The sequence below is a fragment of the Pseudophryne corroboree genome, chromosome 5, assembly GCF_028390025.1.
Source record: "Pseudophryne corroboree isolate aPseCor3 chromosome 5, aPseCor3.hap2, whole genome shotgun sequence".
NCBI lineage: Eukaryota > Metazoa > Chordata > Amphibia > Anura > Myobatrachidae > Pseudophryne > Pseudophryne corroboree.
In genome coordinates, this window is record NC_086448.1 from 852,071,810 (window position 1) to 852,094,520 (window position 22,711).

The window sequence follows — 22,711 nt, forward strand, 5'->3', positions numbered from 1 at the left end:
CAGTATAGTGCCATTAATACTATATCCTTTGTCACCTGAGATAGTGACTCCTAGATCCCTTTCCTCCTCAGTAGTTCCAGTATACTGCCATTAATACTATATTTATCCTTTATGTCACCTGAAATAGTGACTACTAGATCCCTTTCCTCCTCAGTAGTTCCCAGTATAGTGCCATTAATACTATATTTATCCTTTGTCACCTGAGATAGTGACTCCTAGATCCCTTTCCTCCTCACTAGTTCCCAGTATAGTGCCATTAATACTATATTTATCCTTTATGTCACCTGAAATAGATCCCTTTCCTCCTCAGTAGTTTCCAGTATAGTGCCATTAATACTATATTTATCCTTTATGTCACCTGTAATAGTGACTCCTAGATCCCTTTCCTCCTCAGTAGTTTCCAGTATAGTGCCATTAATACTATATTTTTCCTTTATGTCACCTGTAATAGTGACTCCTAGATCCCTTTCCTCCTCAGTAGTTTCCAGTATAGTGCCATTAATACTATATTTACCCTTTATGTCACCGGAAATAATGACTCCTAGATCCCTTTCCTCCTCAGTAGTTTCCAGTATAGTGCCATTAATACTATATTTACCCTTTATGTCACCGGAAATAGTGACTCCTAGATCCCTTTCCTCCTCAGTAGTTCCCAGTATAGCGCCATTAATACTATATTTATCCTTTATGTCACCTGTAATAGTGACTCCTAGATCCCTTTCCTCCTCAGTAGTTCCCAGTATAGTGCCAGTAATATTATATTTATCCTTTATGTCACCTGAGATAGTGACTCCTAGATCCCTTTCCTCTTCAGTAGTTTCCAGTATAGTGCCATTAATACTATATTTATCCTTTATGTCACCTGAGATAGTGACTCCTAGATCCCTTTCCTCCTCACTAGTTCCCAGTATAGTGCCATTAATACTATATTTATCCTTTATGTCACCTGAAATAGTGACTCCTAGATCCCTTTCCTCAGTAGTTTCCAGTATAGTGCCATTAATACTATATTTACCCTTTATGTCACCGGAAATAGTGACTCCTAGATCCCTTTCCTCCTCAGTAGTTTCCAGTATAGTGCCATTAATACAATATTTACCCTTTATGTCACCGGAAATAGTGACTCCTAGATCCCTTTCCTCCTCAGTAGTTCCAGTATAGTGCGATTAATACTATATTTATCCTTTATGTCACCTGAAATAGTGACTCCTAGATCCCTTTCCTCCTCAGTAGTTTCCAGTATAGCGCCATTAATACTATATTTATCCTTTATGTCACCTGTAATAGTGACTCCTAGATCCCTTTCCTCCTCAGTAGTTCCCAGTATAGTGCCAGTAATACTATATTTAACCTTTATGTCACCTGAGATAGTGACTCCTAGATCCCTTTCCTCCTCAGTAGTTTCCAGTATAGTGCCATTAATACTATATTTATCCTTTATGTCACCTGAGATAGTGACTCCTAGATCCCTTTCCTCCTCACTAGTTCCCAGTATAGTGCCATTAATACTATATTTATCCTTTATGTCACCTGAGATAGTGACTCCTAGATCCCTTTCCTCCTCACTAGTTTCCAGTATAATGCCATTAATACTATATTTACCCTTTATGTCACCTGAAATAGTGACTCCTAGATCCCTTTCCTCCTCAGTAGTTTCCAGTATAGTGCCATTAATACTATATTTATCCTTTATGTCACCTGTAATAGTGACTCCTAGATCCCTTTCCTCCAAAGTAGTTTCTAGTATAGTGCCATTAATACTATATTTACCCTTTATGTCACCGGAAATAGTGACTCCTAGATCCCTCTCCTCCTCAGTAGTCCCCAGTATAGTGCCATTAATACTATATTTATCCTTTATGTCACCTGAGATAGTGACTCCTAGATCCCTTTCCTCCTCAGTAGTTTCCAGTATAGTGCCATTAATACTATATTTATCCTTTATGTCACCTGTAATAGTGACACCTAGATCCCTTTCCTCCTCAGTAGTTTCCAGTATAGTGCCATTAATACTATATTTACCCTTTATGTCACCGGAAATAGTGACTCCTAGATCCCTTTCCTCCTCAGTAGTTTCCAGTATATTGCCATTAATACTAAATTTACCCTTTATGTCACCGGAAATAGTGACTCCTAGATCCCTTTCCTCCTCAGTAGTTCCAGTATAGTGCCATTAATACTATATTTATCCTTTATGTCACCTGAAATAGTGACTACTAGATCCCTTTCCTCCTCAGTAGTTTCCAGTATAGCACCATTAATACTATATTTATCCTTTATGTCACCTGTAATAGTGACTCCTAGATCCCTTTCCTCCTCAGTAGTTCCCAGTATAGCACCATTAATACTATATTTATCCTTTGTCACCTGTAATAGTGACTCCTAGATCCCTTTCCTCCTCAGTAGTCTCCAGTATAGTGCCAGTAATACTATATTTATCCTTTATGTCACCTGAGATAGTGACTCCTAGATCCCTTTCCTCAGTAGTTTCTAGTATAGTGCCATTAATACTATATTTATCCTTTGTCACCTGAGATAGTGACTCCTAGATCCCTTTCCTCCTCACTAGTTCCCAGTATAGTGCCATTAATACTATATTTATCCTTTATGTTACCTGAGATAGTGACTCCTAGATCCCTTTCCTCCTCAGTAGTTCCAGTATACTGCCATTAATACTATATTTATCCTTTGTCACCTGAGATAGTGACTCCTAGATCCCTTTCCTCCTCAGTAGCTCCCAGTATAGTGCCATAAATACTATATTTATCCTTTATGTCGCCTGAAATAGTGACTCCTAGATCCCTTTCCTCAGTAGTTTCCAGTATAGCGCCATTAATACTATATTTATCCTTTATATCACCTGAAATAGTGACTCCTAGATCCCTTTCCTCCTCAGTAGTTTCCAGTATAGTGCCATTAATACTATATTTACCCTTTATGTCACCGGAAATAGTGACTCCTAGATCCCTTTCCTCCTCAGTAGTTCCCAGTATAGCGCCATTAATACTATATTTATCCTTTATGTCACCTGTAATAGTGACTCCTAGATCCCTTTCCTCCTCAGTAGTTCCCAGTATAGTGCCATTAATACTATATTTATCCTTTATGTCACCTGAGATAGTGACTCCTAGATCCCTTTCCTCCTCAGTAGTTTCCAGTATAGTGCCATTAATACTATATTTATCCTTTATGTCACCTGAGATAGTGACTCCTAGATCCCTTTCCTCCTCACTAGTTCCCAGTATAGTGCCATTAATACTATATTTATCCTTTATGTCACCGGAAATAGTGACTCCTAGATCCCTTTCCTCCTCACTAGTTCCCAGTATAGTGCCATTAATACTATATTTATTCTTTATGTCACCTGAAATAGTGACTCCTAGATCCCTTTCCTCCTCAGTAGCTCCCAGTATAGTGCCATTAATACTATATTTATCCTTTATATCACCTGAAATAGTGACTCCTAGATCCCTTTCCTCCTCACTAGTTTCCAGTATAATGCCATTAATACTATATTTATCCTTTATGTCACCTGTAATAGTGACTCCTAGATCCCTTTCCTCCAAAGTAGTTTCCAGTATAGTGCCATTAATACTATATTTTTCTCTGACGTCCTAGTGGATGCTGGGGACTCCGTCAGGACCATGGGGATTAGCGGCTCCGCAGGAGACAGGGCACAAAAATAAAGCTTTAGGATCAGGTGGTGTGCACTGGCTCCTCCCCCTATGACCCTCCTCCAAGCCTCAGTTAGGTTTTTGTGCCCGTCCGAGCAGGGTGCAATCTAGGTGGCTCTCCTAAAGAGCTGCTTAGAAAAAGTTTTTAGGTTTTTTATTTTCAGTGAGTCCTGCTGGCAACAGGCTCACTGCATCGAGGGACTTAGGGGAGAGAAGTGAACTCACCTGCGTGCAGGATGGATTGGCTTCTTAGGCTACTGGACACCATTAGCTCCAGAGGGAGTCGGAACACAGGTCTCACCCTGGGGTTCGTCCCGGAGCCGCGCCGCCGACCCCCCTTGCAGATGCCGAAGATGGAAGAGGTCCAGAAGCAGGCGGCAGAAGACTTTTCAGTCTTCCTGAGGTAGCGCACAGCACTGCAGCTGTGCGCCATTGTTGTCAGCACACTTCACACAGCGGTCACGGAGGGTGCAGGGCGCTGGGGGGGCGCCCTGGGCAGCAATGTATAATACCTTTTTATGGCTAAAAATACATCACATATAGCCCTTGAGGCTATATGGATGTATTTAACCCCTGCCAGATCTCAAAAACTCCGGAGAAGAGCCCGCCGAAATAGGGGGCGGGGCTTATTCTCCTCAGCACACAGCGCCATTTTCCTGCTCAGCTCCGCTGTGAGGAAGGCTCCCAGGACTCTCCCCTGCACTGCACTACAGAAACAGGGTAAAACAGAGAGGGGGGGCACTTTTTTTGGCGATATTACTACCGGTATATTTAAGCTGCTATAAGGATACAACACTTATATAGGGTTGTTCCCATATATATTATAGCGCTTGGGTGTGTGCTGGCAAACTCTCCCTCTGTCTCCCCAAAGGGCTAGTGGGGTCCTGTCTTCAATAGAGCATTCCCTGTGTGTCTGCTGTGTGTCGGTACGTGTGTGTCGACATGTATGAGGACGATGTTGGTGTGGAGGCAGAGCAATTGCCGGTAATGGTGATGTCACCCCCTAGGGAGTCGACACCGGAATGGATGGCTTTGTTTATGGAATTACGTGATAATGTCAGCACATTACAAAAATCAGTTGACGACATGAGACGGCCGTCAAACCAGTTGGTACCTGCCCAGGCGTCTCAGACACCGTCAGGGGCTGTAAAACGCCCTTTACCTCAGTCGGTCGATACAGACCCAGACACGGACACTGAATCTAGTGTCGACGGTGAAGAAACAAACGTATTTTCCAGTAGGGCCACACGTTATATGATCACGGCAATGAAGGAGGCTTTGCATATCTCTGATACTGCAAGTACCACAAAAAGGGGTATTATGTGGGGGTGAAAAAACTACCTGTAGTTTTTCCTGAATCAGAGGAACTGAATGATGTATGTGATGAAGCGTGGGTTAACCCAGATAGAAAAGGGCTAATTTCAAAAAAGTTATTGGCATTATACCCTTTCCCGCCAGAGGTTAGGGCGCGCTGGGAAACACCCCCTAAGGTGGATAAGGCGCTCACACGCTTATCAAAACAAGTGGCGTTACCGTCTCCTGATACGGCCGCCCTCAAGGATCCAGCTGATAGGAGGCTGGAAACTACCCTAAAAAGTATATACACACATACTGGTGTTATACTGCGACCAGCCATCGCCTCAGCCTGGATGTGCAGTGCTGGGGTGGTCTGGTCGGATTCCCTGACTGAAAATATTGATACCCTGGATAGGGACAGTATTTTACAGACTTTAGAGCAATTAAAGGATGCTTTTCTTTATATGCGAGATGCTCAGAGGGATATTTGCACTCTGGCATCGAGAGTAAGTGCGATGTCCATATCTGCCAGAAGGATTTTATGGACACGACAGTGGTCAGGTGATGCGGATTCCAAACGGCATATGGAAGTATTGCCGTATAAAGGGGAGGAATTATTTGGCGTCGGTCTATCGGATCTGGTGGCCACGGCATCGGCCGGGAAATCCACCTTTTTACCTCAGACCCCCTCCCAACAGAAAAAGACACCGTCTTTTCAGCCGCAGTCCTTTCGGTCCTATAAGAACAAGCGGGCAAAAGGACAGTCATATCTGCCCCGAGGCAGAGGAAAGGGTAAGAGAGGGCAGCAAGCAGCTCCTTCCCAGGAACAGAAGCCCTCCGCGGGTTCTGCAAAGCCCTCAGCATGACGCTGGGGCTTTACAAGCGGACTCAGGAACGGTGGGGGGTCGACTCAAGAATTTCAGCGCGCAGTGGGCTTGCTCACAGGTGGACCCCTGGATCCTGCAGGTAGTATCTCAGGGTTACAGGTTGGAATTCGAGAAGTCTCCCCCTCGCCGGTTCCTAAAGTCTGCTTTGCCAACGTCTCCCTCAGACAGGGCGACGATATTGGAAGCCATTCACAAGCTGTTTTCTCAGCAGGTGATAGTCAAGGTACCCCTCCTACAACAGGGAAAGGGGTATTACTCCACGCTATTTGTGGTACCGAAGCCGGACGGTTCGGTAAGACCTATTCTAAATCTGAAATCTTTGAACCTGTACATACAAAAATTCAAGTTCAAGATGGAATCACTCAGAGCAGTGATAGCGAATCTGGAAGAAGGGGACTTTATGGTGTCCCTGGACATAAAAGATGCTTACCTGCATGTCCCAATTTGCCCTTCACATCAAGGGTACCTCAGGTTCGTGGTGCAAAACTGTCATTATCAGTTTCAGACGCTGCCGTTTGGATTGTCCACGGCACCTCGGGTCTTTACCAAGGTAATGGCCGAAATGATGATTCTTCTGCGAAGAAGAGGCGTATTAATTATCCCTTACTTGGACGATCTCCTGATAAGGGCAAGGTCCAGAGAACAGTTGGAGGACGGAGTAGCACTAACCCAAGTAGTGCTGCAACAACACGGGTGGATTCTGAATTTTCCAAAATCTCTGTTGACCCCGACAACACGTCTGCTGTTCCTGGGAATGATTCTGGACACGGTTCAGAAAAAGGTGTTTCTTCCGGAGGAGAAAGCCAAGGAGTTATCCGAACTTGTCAGGAAACTCCTAAAACCAGGAAAAGTGTCTGTGCATCAATGCACAAGAGTCCTGGGAAAGATGGTGGCTTCTTACGAAGCAATCCCATTCGGCAGATTCCACGCACGAACTTTTCAGTGGGATCTGCTGGACAAATGGTCCGGATCGCATCTGCAGATGCATCAGCGGATAACCTTATCGCCACGGACAAGGGTGTCTCTTCTGTGGTGGTTGCAGAGTGCTCATCTGTTAGAAGGCCGCAGATTCGGCATACAGGACTGGGTCCTGGTGACCACGGATGCCAGTCTGAGAGGCTGGGGAGCGGTCACACAGGGAAGAAACTTCCAGGGAGTATGGTCAAGCCTGGAGATGTCTCTTCACATAAATATACTGGAGCTAAGAGCGATTTACAATGCTCTAAGTCTGGCAAAACCCCTGCTTCAGGGTCAGCCGGTGTTGATCCAGTCGGACAACATCACGGCAGTCGCCCACGTAAACAGACAGGGCGGCACAAGAAGCAGGAGAGCAATGACAGAAGCTGCAAGGATTCTTCGCTGGGCGGAAGATCATGTGATAGCACTGTCAGCAGTGTTCATTCCGGGAGTGGACAACTGGGAAGCAGACTTCCTCAGCAGACACGATCTACACCCGGGAGAGTGGGGACTTCATCCAGAAGTCTTCCACATGATTGTGAACCGTTGGGAAAAACCAAAGGTGGATATGATGGCGTCTCGCCTCAACAAAAAACTGGACAGGTATTGCGCCAGGTCAAGAGACCCTCAGGCAATAGCTGTGGACGCTCTGGTAACACTGTGGGTGTTCCAGTCAGTGTATGTGTTTCCTCCTCTGCCTCTCATACCCAAAGTACTGAGAATTATAAGGCAAAGGGGAGTAAGAACGATACTCGTGGCTCCGGATTGGCCAAGAAGAACTTGGTACCCGGAACTTCAGGAGATGCTCACGGAAAATCCGTGGCCTCTACCTCTAAGGCGGGACCTGATTCAGCAGGGACCGTGTCTATTCCAAGACTTACCGCGGCTGCGTTTGACGGCGTGGCGGTTGAACGCCGAATTCTAAGGGAAAAAGGCATTCCAGAAGAGGTCATTCCTACACTGGTTAAAGCCAGGAAGGAGGTGACTGCACAACATTATCACCGCATTTGGAGAAAATATGTTGCGTGGTGTGAGGCCAGGAAGGTCCCCACGGAGGAATTTCAACTGGATCGATTCCTGCATTTCCTACAAACAGGATTGTCTATGGGCCTCAAATTGGGGTCCATTAAGGTTCAAATTTCGGCCCTGTCGATTTTCTTCCAGAAAGAATTGGCTTCAGTTCCTGAAGTCCAGACTTTTGTTAAAGGAGTACTACATATACAGCCCCCGGTGGTGCCCCCTGTGGCTCCGTGGGACCTTAATGTAGTTTTGGATTTTCTCAAATCCCATTGGTTTGAGCCACTCAAATCGGTGGATTTGAAATATCTTACGTGAAAAGTAACCATGCTACTGGCCCTGGCTTCAGCCAGGAGAGTATCAGAATTGGCGGCTTTATCGTATAAAAGCCCATATCTGATTTTCCATTCGGACAGGGCAGAACTGCGGACGCGTCCTCATTTTCTGCCTAAGGTGGTGTCAGCGTTTCATCTGAACCAGCCTATTGTGGTGCCTGCGGCTACTAGCGATTTGGAGGATTCCAAGTTGCTGGACGTTGTCCGGGCATTGAGAATATATATTTCAAGGACGGCTGGAGTCAGAAAATCTGACTCGCTGTTTATACTATATGCACCCAACAAACTGGGTGATCCTGCTTCTAAGCAGACGATTGCTCGTTGGATTTGTAGCACAATTCAACTTGCACATTCTGTGGCAGGCCTGCCACAGCCTAAATCTGTCAAGGCCCATTCCACAAGGAAGGTGGGCTCATCCTGGGCGGCTGCCCGAGGGGTCTCGGCATTGCAACTCTGCCGAGCAGCTACGTGGTCGGGGGAGAACACGTTTGTAAAATTCTACAAATTTGATACCCTGGCTAAAGAGGACCTGGAGTTCTCTCATTCGGTGCTGCAGAGTCATCCGCACTCTCCCGCCCGTTTGGGAGCTTTGGTATAATCCCCATGGTCCTGACGGAGTCCCCAGCATCCACTAGGATGTCAGAGAAAATAAGATTTTACTTACCGATAAATCTATTTCTCGTAGTCCGTAGTGGATGCTGGGCGCCCATCCCAAGTGCGGATTGTCTGCAATACTTGTACATAGTTATTGTTACAAAAAAATCGGGTTGTTATTGTTGTGAGCCGTCTGTTCAGAGGCTCCTACGTTTGTCATACTGTTAACTGGGTTCAGATCACAAGTTGTACGGTGTGATTGGTGTGGCTGGTATGAGTCTTACCCGGGATTCAAAATCCTTCCTTATTGTGTACGCTCGTCCGGGCACAGTATCCTAACTGAGGCTTGGAGGAGGGTCATAGGGGGAGGAGCCAGTGCACACCACCTGATCCTAAAGCTTTATTTTTGTGCCCTGTCTCCTGCGGAGCCGCTAATCCCCATGGTCCTGACGGAGTCCCCAGCATCCACTACGGACTACGAGAAATAGATTTATCGGTAAGTAAAATCTTATTATCCTTTATGTCACCGGAAATAGTGACTCCTAGATCCCTCTCCTCCTCAGTAGTCCCCAGTATAGTGCCATTAATACTATATTTATCCTTTGTCACCTGAGATAGTGACTCCTAGATCCCTTTCCTCCTCAGTAGTTTCCAGTATAGCGCCAGTAATACTATATTTATCCTTTATGTCACCTGAGATAGTGACTCCTAGATCCCTTTACTCCTCAGTAATTTCCGATATAACGCCATTAATACTATATTTATCCTTTATATCACCTGAAATAGTGACTCCTAGATCCCTTTCCTCCTCAGTAGTTCCCAGTATAGCACCATTAATACTATATTTATCCTTTATGTCACCTGTAATAGTGACTCCTAGATCCCTTTCCTCCTCAGTAGTTCCCAGTATAGTGCCAGTAATACTATATTTATCCTTTATGTCACCTGAGATAGTGACTCCTAGATCCCTTTCCTCCTCAGTAGTTTCCAGTATAGTGCCATTAATACTATATTTATCCTTTGTCACCTGAGATAGTGACTCCTAGATCCCTTTCCTCCTCACTAGTTCCCAGTATAGTGCCATTAATACTATATTTACCCTTTATGTCACCTGAGATAGTGACTCCTAGATCCCTTTCCTCCTCAGTAGTTCCAGTATACTGCCATTAATACTATATTTATCCTTTGTCACCTGAAATAGTGACTCCTAGATCCCTTTCCTCCTCAGTAGCTCCCAGTATAGTGCCATTAATACTATATTTATCCTTTATGTCACCTGAGATAGTGACTCCTAGATCCCTTTCCTCCTCAGTAGTTTCCAGTATAGTGCCATTAATACTATATTTATCCTTTATGTCACCTGTAATAGTGACTCCTAGATCCCTTTCCTCCTCAGTAGTTTCCAGTATAGTGCCATTAATACTATATTTACCCTTTATGTCACCGGAAATAGTGACTCCTAGATCCCTTTCCTCCTCAGTAGTTCCCAGTATAGTGCCATTAATACTATATTTATCCTTTATGTCGCCTGGAATAGTGACTCCTAGATCCCTTTCCTCAGTAGTTTCCAGTATAGCCCCATTAATACTATATTTATCCTTTATATCACCTGAAATAGTGACTCCTAGATCCCTTTCCTCCTCAGTAGTTTCCAGTATAGTGCCATTAATACTATATTTACCCTTTATGTCACCGGAAATAGTGACTCCTAGATCCCTTTCCTCCTCAGTAGTTCCCAGTATAGCGCCATTAATACTATATTTATCCTTTATGTCACCTGTAATAGTGACTCCTAGATCCCTTTCCTCCTCAGTAGTTCCCAGTAGAGTGCCATTAATACTATATTTATCCTTTATGTCACCTGAGATAGTGACTCCTAGATCCCTTTCCTCCTCACTAGTTCCCAGTATAGTGCCATTAATACTATATTTATCCTTTATGTCACCTGAAATAGTGACTCCTAGATCCCTTTCCTCCTCAGTAGTTCCAGTATAGTGCCATTAATACTATATTTACCCTTTATGTCACCGGAAATAGTGACTCCTAGATCCCTTTCCTCCTCACTAGTTTCCAGTATAATGCCATTAATACTATATTTACCCTTTATGTCACCTGAAATAGTGACTCCTAGATCCCTTCCCTCCTCAGTAGTTTCCAGTATAGTGCCATTAATACTATATTTATCCTTTATGTCACCTGTAATAGTGACTCCTAGATCCCTTTCCTCCAAAGTAGTTTCCAGTATAGTGCCATTAATACTATATTTACCCTTTATGTCACCGGAAATAGTGACTCCTAGATCCCTTTCCTCCTCAGTAGTTTCCAGTATAGTGCCATTAATACTATATTTATCCTTTATGTCACCTGAAATAGTGACTCCTAGATCCCTTTCCTCCTCAGTAGTTCTCAGTATAGTGCCATTAATACTATATTTATCCTTTATGTCACCTGAGATAGTGACTCCTAGATCCCTTTCCTCCTCAGTAGTCCCCAGTATAGTGCCATTAATACTATATTTATCCTTTATGTCACCTGAGATAGTGACTCCTAGATCCCTTTCCTCCTCAGTAGTTTCCAGTATAGCGCCAGTAATACTATATTTATCCTTTATGTCACCTGAGATAGTGACTCCTAGATCCCTTTACTCCTCAGTAATTTCCGATACAACGCCATTAATACTATATTTATCCTTTATATCACCTGAAATAGTGACTCCTAGATCCCTTTCCTCCTCAGTAGTTTCCAGTATAGTGCCATTAATACTATATTTACCCTTTATGTCACCGGAAATAGTGACTCCTAGATCCCTTTCCTCCTCAGTAGTTTCCAGTATAGCGCCAATAATACTATATTTACCCTTTATGTCACCTGAAATAGTGACTCCTAGATCCCTTTCCTCCTCACTAGTTTCCAGTATAATGCCATTAATACTATATTTACCCTTTATGTCACCTGAAATAGTGACTCCTAGATCCCTTTCCTCCTCAGTAGTTTCCAGTATAGTGCCATTAATACTATATTTATCCTTTATGTCACCTGTAATAGTGACTCCTAGATCCCTTTCCTCCAAAGTAGTTTCCAGTATAGTGCCATTAATACTATATTTACCCTTTATGTCACCGGAAATAGTGACTCCTAGATCCCTTTCCTCCTCAGTAGTTTCCAGAATAGTGCCATTAATACTATATTTATCCTTTATGTCACCTGTAATAGTGACTCCTAGATCCCTTTCCTCCTCACTAGTTTCCAGTATAATGCCATTAATACTATATTTACCCTTTATGTCACCGGAAATAGTGACTCCTAGATCCCTTTCCTCCTCAGTAGTTTCCAGAATAGTGCCATTAATACTGTATTTATGCTTTATGTCACCTGTAATAGTGACTCCTACATCCCTTTCCTCCTCAGTAGTTTCCAGTATACTGCCATTAATACTATATTTATCCTTTATATCACCAGAAATAGTGACTCCTAGATCCCTTTCCTCCTCAGTAGTCCACAGTACAGTGCCATTAATACTATATTTATCCTTTATGTCACCTGAAATAGTGACTCCTAGATCCCTTTCCTCCAAATTAGTTTCCAGTATAGCGCCATTAATACTATATTTATCCTTTATGTCACCTGTAATAGTGACTCCTAGATCCCTTTCCTCCTCAGTAGTTTCCAGTATAGTGCCATTAATACTATATTTACCCTTTATGTCACCGGAAATAGTGACTCCTAGATCCCTTTCCTCCTCAGTAGTTTCCAGTATAGCGCCAATAATACTATATTTACCCTTTATGTCACCTGAAATAGTGACTCCTAGATCCCTTTCCTCCTCACTAGTTTCCAGTATAATGCCATTAATACTATATTTACCCTTTATGTCACCTGAAATAGTGACTCCTAGATCCCTTTCCTCCTCAGTAGTTTCCAGTATAGTGCCATTAATACTATATTTATCCTTTATGTCACCTGTAATAGTGACTCCTAGATCCCTTTCCTCCAAAGTAGTTTCCAGTATAGTGCCATTAATACTATATTTACCCTTTATGTCACCGGAAATAGTGACTCCTAGATCCCTTTCCTCCTCAGTAGTTTCCAGAATAGTGCCATTAATACTATATTTATCCTTTATGTCACCTGTAATAGTGACTCCTAGATCCCTTTCCTCCTCACTAGTTTCCAGTATAATGCCATTAATACTATATTTACCCTTTATGTCACCGGAAATAGTGACTCCTAGATCCCTTTCCTCCTCAGTAGTTTCCAGAATAGTGCCATTAATACTATATTTATCCTTTATGTCACCTGTAATAGTGACTCCTACATCCCTTTCCTCCTCAGTAGTTTCCAGTATACTGCCATTAATACTATATTTATCCTTTATATCACCAGAAATAGTGACTCCTAGATCCCTTTCCTCCTCAGTAGTCCACAGTATAGTGCCATTAATACTATATTTATCCTTTATGTCACCTGAAATAGTGACTCCTAGATCCCTTTCCTCCAAATTAGTTTCCAGTATAGCGCCATTAATACTATATTTATCCTTTATGTCACCTGTAATAGTGACTCCTAGATCCCTTTCCTCCTCAGTAGTTCCAGTATAGTGCCATTAATACTATATTTATCCTTTGTCACCTGAAATAGTGACTCCTAGATCCCTTTCCTCCTCAGTAGTTTCCAGTATAGCGCCATTAATACTATATTTATCCTTTATGTCACCTGTAATAGTGACTCCTAGATCCCTTTCCTCCTCAGTAGTTCCAGTATAGCGCCATTAATACTATATTTATCCTTTGTCACCTGAAATAGTGACTCCTAGATCCCTTTCCTCCTCAGTAGTTTCCAGTATAGCGCCATTAATACTATATTTACCCTTTATGTCACCTGAAATAGTGACTCCTAGATCCCTTTCCTCCTCAGTTTCCAGTATAGTGCCATTAATACTATATTTATCCTTTATGTCACCTGAAATAGTGACTCCTAGATCCCTTTCCTCCTCAGTAGTTTCCAGTATAGTGCCATTAATACTATATTTATCCTTTATGTCACCTGAAATAGTGACTCCTAGATCCCTTTCCTCCTCAGTAGTTTCCAGTATAGTGCCATTAATACTATATTTATCCTTTATGTCACCTGAAATAGTGACTCCTAGATCCCTTTCCTCCTCAGTAGTGTCCAGTATAGTGCCATCTCCTATATAATAGCCCTATTCTGTGACCTTGTGATTCATTTGCTAACGCTGGGCGGAGTCACAACACTGGGCGGAGTTAGTCAAATGAGTTCCAGAGATCTGGCCAAATCTACAGGAGACTAGGAGCAGAAGCAGATAGCATGGGCATTGGGCATGTCACAGGCAGGGGTGCATACCTCCCAGCTTTCTGCAGGAGCTTTATCCAGGCAGAAGGAGGGACACACACTCGGCGAAAAGGGGGCGTGGCTTCACGGGAGGGTCCCCGTTTTCGTCAGTGAGGGAGCATGCCCAGCGCTCTGTGAGCTGCTGGCATGCCCCCAGGGGCTGATTATGAGTCCGGGGGGCCCAGGGCACTTGAGACAGGGGAGCCCTATCTCATTGCTGTGCCTGCTGTGGGTTGGGGGCGTGGCCGAATCGCGGCCCGCGCGGCCACGCCCCCTTACGCAAATTCCGATTTTTATTTTTATTTTTTTAATGGAATTTTGGCCCCTCAGCTAGAGGTAAATCCAGAGGAGGTGGTCGCTCCCCCTACACACCCGCACAGGCAGAAGAAAGCAGGGAGACTGCTGCCTCCCTGCAACACCACAGACCTGCCAATATGCAGCAGCGTGTGCTGACTGTAGCACAATGCTGCCGCTGTTGCTGGCAGGACGGGGGGAGCTTCTGAGCTGGGACAGAGCTACTCCAGCCGGGGGGCCCCATAAAACTGTGGGGCCAACGGTACGTATCCCCTGCCCGCCCCCCTTAATCCGGCTCTGCTGCAGGAACCCCCCCATTAATCCGTACCCCCTGATGCCCCCTCTCCTTCTGTCTCCACTATTCACCGCTGCTCTGCTAAGCAGAACAGCGAGTACAGGAGCTTTCCAACTGCCCCCCCCCCCCCACCGCCCGACACTGCGACCTGCGGGTGGGACAGCGGGACAGACCCCAAAAAATGGGACATTTGGGAGGTGTGTGAGGGGGTATGTCATACAGACAGACGGGCACCGGCTCACAGTGTGCTTGACCCCCCACATCGGCATACTCAGCAGGGTCTCTCTGGTGCAGAGGAGCGTCACTTTCTGGCACACTCCACGCTTCTTAGCTGCAGTTTAGTGGGGCACCTGCCGCTGTGCAGGTTCCATACTGCCTCTGTTATCTCCAGCTCCGGCAACCCCACCGCTAGCTGCAGCGCTGCCACCCGCAGTGGAGTGCGCCCAGCTCATTCACACACTTTAGCTGGCGGGTAGCGCTGCAGAAATCCGAGCTGCTTGCAGGCTCTGACCCACTCCTCCCTCCAGCCACAGCGTCTCCTGGGAGCTAACCAGTCACTCCCAGTCTCCCCTTACCACAGTGCCCAGCAGCCGCGAGGTCCGCGCCACGTGCATGCTATGACCCCCTCCTCCCTCCAGCCGCAGCATCTCCTGGGGGCTAACCAGTCACTCCCAGTCTCCCCTTACCACAGTGCCCGGCAGCTGCGCGAGGTCTGCGGTGTGTGACTGAGGAGGGGGGGAGGGATGCGGACGGGCAGAGGAAGCAGGACTCCAGCCTGAGAGAGTCAGCCATGCCAAGTCTCCAGCAGCAGCTGATCCCAACAGGTTGGAGTGGAACAGCAGCAGCCAGCAGCAGTGACTCCGGTAAGACACATCTGTCTGTCACCACTGTTCTGTCCCTAATACCAATCTCTCCCGTGCCCTGTGTTCTGTCATGTCCCTGTCACCCCTGGCCTTGCCCTGCCACCCTTATCCTGGCCCTTTCACCCTTATCCTGGCCCTTTCACCCTTATCCTGGCCCTGTCACCCTTATGCTGGCCCTGTTACCCCTATCCTGGCCCTGTCACCCCTGTGCTTGCCCTGTCAACCCTATACTGGCCCCGTCACCCCTGTCCTGGTCCTGCCGCCCCTACCCTGGCCCTGTCACCCCTATCCTGTCCCTATCATTTCTGTCCTGGCCCTGTCACCCCTGTCCTGGCCCCGTCACCCCTGTCCTGGCCCCGTCACCCCTGTCCTGGCCCCGTCACCCCTGTCCTAGCCCTGTTACTGCATACCCTCCAACTACCTTTTATGGCATGTACAGTACCCGCAGCGCCTCCAGACCTCTCCCCAATGCACCACACCTCTGCACCTTCCCCTCCACCACATACGGCACTCCACCCCTCCCCCACATGCTGTGCCTCCAGACCCCCTACACCACCCGTGGCTCCCACTCCTCCACCCCTTCACCACCCACAGCACCTCCAGGCCCCTTCCACCATTCACCCCTCTTATATGTCTCCCCCCACACCTGCCCCCCTCCACCCGCAGCATCTGCAGACACCCTCCTCCATCAGCGGTCCCCCCCTCACCCACCCCTCCCCCACCAATGGCACCCCCGCACCTGCCCCTGCAGCACCTCCGGACCTCCTTTCCCATCCGCCGCAACACCCGTACCTGCCCCTACCCTACCCATGGTGCCTGCGGTCCCCTACCCAACCCCCCAGCACTCCCGTCCCTTCCCATCCCACAGCACCTCCGGAACCCTTCACCCATCCACAACATCCCCACACCTGCCCCTCTCCCACCCGTGGCACCCCTGCCCCTCCCCCACCTGCAGTGCCTCCGGATCCCTCCCCCATCTGCATCCCCCACTCCTCTGCCCCTCCCCCACGTGCAGCACCTCCCGAACCTTCCCCATCCGGGCCCCACCCCCACTTCTGCCTCCCCTCCACCCGCAGCATCTACAGACACCATCCGCAGTCCCCCCCGCACCCGCTACATTCTGTACATTGTGCCCTGCAGGTGCTGTTCACGCCGTCGCAAGGGGCTGCGCCTCCTTCACCATCGCACGCCCTTTCATTGTGCAATATTTAACCACTAACAAAGGAATGCAGGTAATACTCCATATAATACAAATATTAAACCCCAGAAAGGCATGCAAGGGTTAACGGGGCGTAGCCCCTTGCGACGGTGTGAAGAGCGCCCGTAGGGCGCAATGAAGCACCTAGTTAATACTATATTTATCCTTTATGTCACCTGTAATAGTGACTCCTAGATCCCTTTCCTCCTCAGTAGTTTCCAGTATAGCGCCATTAATACTATATTTATCCTTTATGTCACCTGTAATAGTGACTCCTAGATCCCTATCCTCCTCAGTAGTTTCCAGTACAGTGCCATTAATACTATATTTACCCTTTATGTCACCTGAGATAGTGACTACTAGATCCCTTTCCTCCTCAGTAGTTTCCAGTATAGCGCCATTAATACTTTATTTATCCTTTATGTCACCTGAGATAGTGACTCCTAGATCCCTTTCCTCCTCAGTAGTTCCCAGTATAGTGCCATTAATACTATATTTACCCTTTATGTCACCTGAAATAGTGACACCTAGATCCCTTTCCTCCTCAGTAGTTTCCAGTATAGCGCCATTAATACTATATTTATCCTTTGTCACCTGAAATAGTGACTCCTAGATCCCTTTCCTCCTCAGTAGTCCCCAGTATAGTGCCATTAATACTATATTTATCCTTTATGTCACCTGAAATAGTGACTCCTAGATCCATTTCCTCCTCAGTAGTTCCCAGTATAGTACCATTATACTATATTTATCCTTTATGTCCCCTGAAATAGTGACTCCTAGATCCCTTTCCTCCTCAGTAGTTCCAGTATACTGCCATTAATACTATATTTATCCTTTATGTCACCTGAAATAGTGACTCCTAGATCCCTTTCCTCCTCAGTAGTTCCCAGTATAGCGCCATTAATACTATATTTATCCTTTATGTCACCTGAAATAGTGACACCTAGATCCCTTTCCTCCTCAGTAGTTTCCAGTATAGCGCCATTAATACTATATTTATCCTTTGTCACCTGAAATAGTGACTCCTAGATCCCTCTCCTCCTCAGTAGTTGCCAGTATAGCGCCATTAATACTATATTTATCCTTTGTCACCTGAAATAGTGACTCCTAGATCCCTCTCCTCCTCAGTAGTTGCCAGTATAGTGCCATTAATACTATATTTATCCTTATATCACCTGAAATAGTGACTCCTAGATCCCTTTCCTCCTCAGTAGTCCCCAGTATAGTGCCATTAATACTATATTTATCCTTTATGTCACCTGAAATAGTGACTCCTAGATCCCTTTCCTCCTCAGTAGTTTCCAGTATAGTGCCATTAATACTATATTTATCCTTTATGTCACCTGAAATAGTGACTCCTAGATCCCTTTCCTCCTCAGTAGTTCCCAGTATAGCGCCATTAATACTATATTTATCCTTTATGTCACCTGAAATAGTGACTCCTAGATCCCTTTCCTCCTCAGTAGTTTCCAGTATAGTGCCATTAAGACTATATTTATCCTTTATGTCACCTGAAATAGTGACTCCTAGATCCCTTTCCTCAGTAGTTCCCAGTATAGCGCCATTAATACTATATTTATCCTTTATGTCACCTGAAATAGTGACTCCTAGATCCCTTTCCTCCTCAGTAGTCTCCAGTATAGCGCCATTAATACTATATTTATCCTTTATGTCACCTGAAATAGTGACTCCTAGATCCCTTTCCTCCTCAGTAGTCCCCAGTATAGTGCCATTAATACTATATTTATCCTTTATGTCACCTGAAATAGTGACTCCTAGATCCCGCTCCTCCTCAGTAGTCCCCAGTATAGTGCCATTAATACTATATTTATCCTTTATGTCACCTGAAATAGTGACTCCTAGATCCCTTTCCTCCTCAGTAGTTTCCAGTATAGTGACATTAATACTATATTTATCCTTTATGTCACCTGAGATAGTGACTCCTAGATCCCTTTCCTCCTCAGTAGTTTCCAGTATAGCGCCATTAATACTATATTTATCCTTTATGTCACCTGTAATAGTGACTCCTAGGATCCCTTTCCTCCTCAGTAGTTTCCAGTATAGTGACATTAATACTATATTTATCCTTTATGTCACCTGAAATAGTGACTCCTAGATCCCTTTCCTCCTCAGTAGTTTCCAGTATAGTGACATTAATACTATATTTATCCTTTATGTCACCTGAGATAGTAACTCCTAGATCCCTTTCCTCCTCAGTAGTTCCCAGTATACTGCCATTAATACTATATTTATCCTTTATGTCACCTGAAATAGTGACTCCTAGATCCCTTTCCTCCTCAGTAGTTCCCAGTATAGTGCCATTAATACTATATTTATCCTTTGTCACCTGAGATAGTGACTCCTAGATCCCTTTCCTCCTCAGTAGTTTCCAGTATAGCGCCAATAATACTATATTTATCCTTTATGTCACTTGAAATAGTGACTCCTAGATCCCTTTCCTCCTCAGTAGCTCCCAGTATAGTGCCATTAATACTATATTTATCCTTTATGTCACCTGAGATAGTGACTCCTAGATCCCTTTCCTCCTCAGTAGTTTCCAGTATAGTGCCATTAATACTATATTTATCCTTTATGTCACCTGAAATAGTGACTCCTAGATCCCTTTCCTCCTCAGTAGCTCCCAGTATAGTGCCATTAATACTATATTTATCCTTTATGTCACCTGAGATAGTGTGACTCCTAGATCCCTTTCCTCCTCAGTAGTTTCCAGTATAGTGCCATTAATACTATATTTCTCTGACGTCCTAGTGGATGCTGGGAACTCTGTAAGGACCATGGGGAATAAACGGGCTCCCTAGGAGACTGGGCACTCTAAAATAAAGATTAGGTACTATCTGGTGTGCACTGGCTCCTCCCTCTATGCCCCTCCTCCAGACCTCAGTTAGATTTCTGTGCCCGGCCGAGCTGGATGCACACTAGGGGCTCTCCTGAGCTCCTAGAAAGAAAGTATATGTTATGTTTTTTATTTTACAGTGAGACCTGCTGGCAACAGGCTCACTGCAACGAGGGACTAAGGGGAGAAGAAGCGAACCTACCTGCTTGCAGCTAGCTTGGGCTTCTTAGGCTACTGGACACCATTAGCTCCAGAGGGATCGACCGCAGGACCCGTCCTTGGTGTTCGTTCCCGGAGCCGCGCCGCCGTCCCCCTTACAGAGCCAGAAGCATGAAGATGGTCCGGAAAATCGGCGGCAGAAGACTTCAGTCTTCACCAAGGTAGCGCACAGCACTGCAGCTGTGCGCCATTGCTCCTCATACACACTTCACACTCCGGTCACTGAGGGTGCAGGGCGCTGGGGTGGGGGCGCCCTGAGCAGCAATAAAAACACCTTGGCTGGCAAAATAATCACAATATATAGCCCCAGAGGCTATATATGTGATAATTACCCCTGCCAGAATCCATAAAAAAGCGGGAGAAAAGTCAGCGAAAAAGGGGCGGAGCTATCTCCCTCGGCACACTGGCGCCATTTTCTCTTCACAGTGTAGCTGGAAGACACCTCCCCAGGCTCTCCCCTGTAGTTTGCAGGCTCAAAGGGTTAAAAAGAGAGGGGGGGCACTAAATTTAGGCGCAATATTGTTTATGCAAGCAGCTATTGGGGAAAATTCACTCAGTGATAGTGTTTATCCCTACATTATATAGCGCTCTGGTGTGTGCTGGCATACTCTCTCTCTGTCTCCCCAAAGGGCTGTGTGGGGTCCTGTCCTCAGTCAGAGCATTCCCTGTGTGTGTGCGGTGTGTCGGTACGGCTGTGTCGACATGTTTGATGAGGAGGCTTATGTGGAGGCGGAGCAGATGCCGATAAATGGGATGTCGCCCCCTGTGGGCCGACACCAGAGTGGATGGATAGGTGGAAGGTATTAACCGACAGTGTCAACTCCTTACATAAAAGGCTGGATGACGTAACAGCTATGGGACAGCCGGCTTCTCAGCCCGCGCCTGCCCAGGCATCTCAAAGGCCATCAGGGGCTTAAAAAACGCCCGCTCCCTCAGTTGGCAGACACAGATGTCGACACGGAGTCTGACTCCAGTGTCGACGAGGTTGAGACATATACACAATCCAATAGGAACATCCGTTACATGATCCCGGCAATATAAAATGTGTTACACATTTCTGACATTAACCCAAGTACCACTAAAAAAGGGTTTTATGTTTGGGGAGAAAAAGCAGGCAGTGTTTTGTTCCCCCATCAAATGAGTGAATGAAGTGTGAAAAAGCGTGGGTTCCCCCGATAAGAAACTGGTAATTTCTAAAAAGTTACTGATGGCGTACCTTTTCCCGCCAGAGGATAAGTTACGCTGGGAGATATCCCCTAGGGTGGATAAGGCGCTCACACGTTTGTCAAAAAAGGTCGCACTGCCGTCTTAGGATACGGCCACTTTGAAGGTACCTGCTGATAAGAAGCAGGATGCTATCCTGAAGTCTGTATTTACACACTCAGGTACTAGACTGAGACCTGCAGATAGTGCTGCTGCAGCGTGGTCTGTAACCCTGTCAAACAGGGATACTATTTTGCGAACATAAGACGTCGTCTTATATATGAGGGATGCACAGAGGGATATTTTGCCGGCTGGCATCCAGAATTAATGCAATGTCCATTCTGTCAGGAGGGTATTAGAGACCCGACACTGGACAGGTGATGCTAACTTTAAAAGGCACATAGAGCCTTATAAGGGTGAGGAATTGTTTGGGGATGGTCTCTGGGACCTCGTATCCACAGCAACAGCTGGGAAGAAAAACCTCAGGTTTCCTCACAGCCTAAGAAAGCACTGTATTATCGGGTACAGTCCTTTCGGCTTCAGGAAGGCGCTTCCTTTCTGCACAGAGACGAAGAAAGAGGGAAAAAGCTGCACCAGTCAGCCAGTTCCCAGAATCAAAATTCTTCCCCCGCTTCCTCTGAGTCCACTGCATGACGCGGGGGCTCCACAGGCGTAGCCAGGTACGGTGGGGGGCCGCCTCAAAAATTTCAGCGATCAGTGGGCTCGCTCACAGGTGGATCCCTGGATCCTTCAAGTAGTATCTCAGGGGTACAGGCTGGAATTCGAGGCGTCTCCCCCCCGCCGTTTCCTCAAATCTGCCTTGCCGACAACTCCCTCAGGCAGGGAGGCTGTGCTAGAGGCAATTCACAAGCTGTACTCCCAGCAGGTGATAGTCAAGGTGCCCCTACTTCAACAAGGACGGGGTTACTATTCCACACTGTTTGTGGTACCGAAACCAGACGGTTCGGTGAGACCCATTTTAAATTTGAAGTCCTTGAACACATATATAAAAAAATTCAAGTTCAAGATGGAATCGCTCAGGGCGGTTAGTGCAAGCCTGGAGGAGGGGGATTACATGGTATCCCTGGACATCAAGGATGCTTACCTACATGTCCCCATTTACCATCCTCACCAGGAGTACCTCAGATTTGTGGTACAGGATTGCCATTACCAATTCCAAACACTGCCGTTTGGACTGTCCACGGCACCGAGGGTCTTTACCAAGGTAATGGCAGAAATGATGATACTCCTTCGAAAAAAGGGAGTTTTTAATTATCCCGTACTTGCACAATCTCCTTATAAAGGCGAGGTCCATGGAGCAGTTGATGGTCGGAGTAGCACTATCTCGGGAAGTGCTACAACAGCACGGATGGATTCTATACATTCCAAAGTCACAGCTGGTTCCTACCACACGCCTGCTGTTCCTGGGGATGGTTCTGGACACAGAACAGAAAAAAGTGTTTCTCCCGCAGGAGAAAGCCAAGGAGCTGTCATCTCTAGTCAGAGACCTCCTGAAACCAAAACAGGTATCGGTGCATCACTGCACACGAGTCCTGGGAAAAATGGTAGCTTCTTACGAAGCAAAATTCCAATCGGCAGGTTCCATGCAAGAACCTTTCAGTGGGACCTCTTGGACAAGTGGTCGGAATCGCATCTTCAGATGCATCGGCTGATAA

General features: G+C 46.0%; 1 protein-coding gene across 2 annotated transcripts in view; it reads left to right on the forward strand.

The window, feature by feature from the left end:
• The window catches only part of LOC134928697 (myeloid zinc finger 1-like), a 217,779-nt gene that overhangs the window by 178,583 nt on the left and 16,485 nt on the right, over window positions 1-22,711 (forward strand). The gene's annotated exons all lie outside the window — the stretch shown is intronic.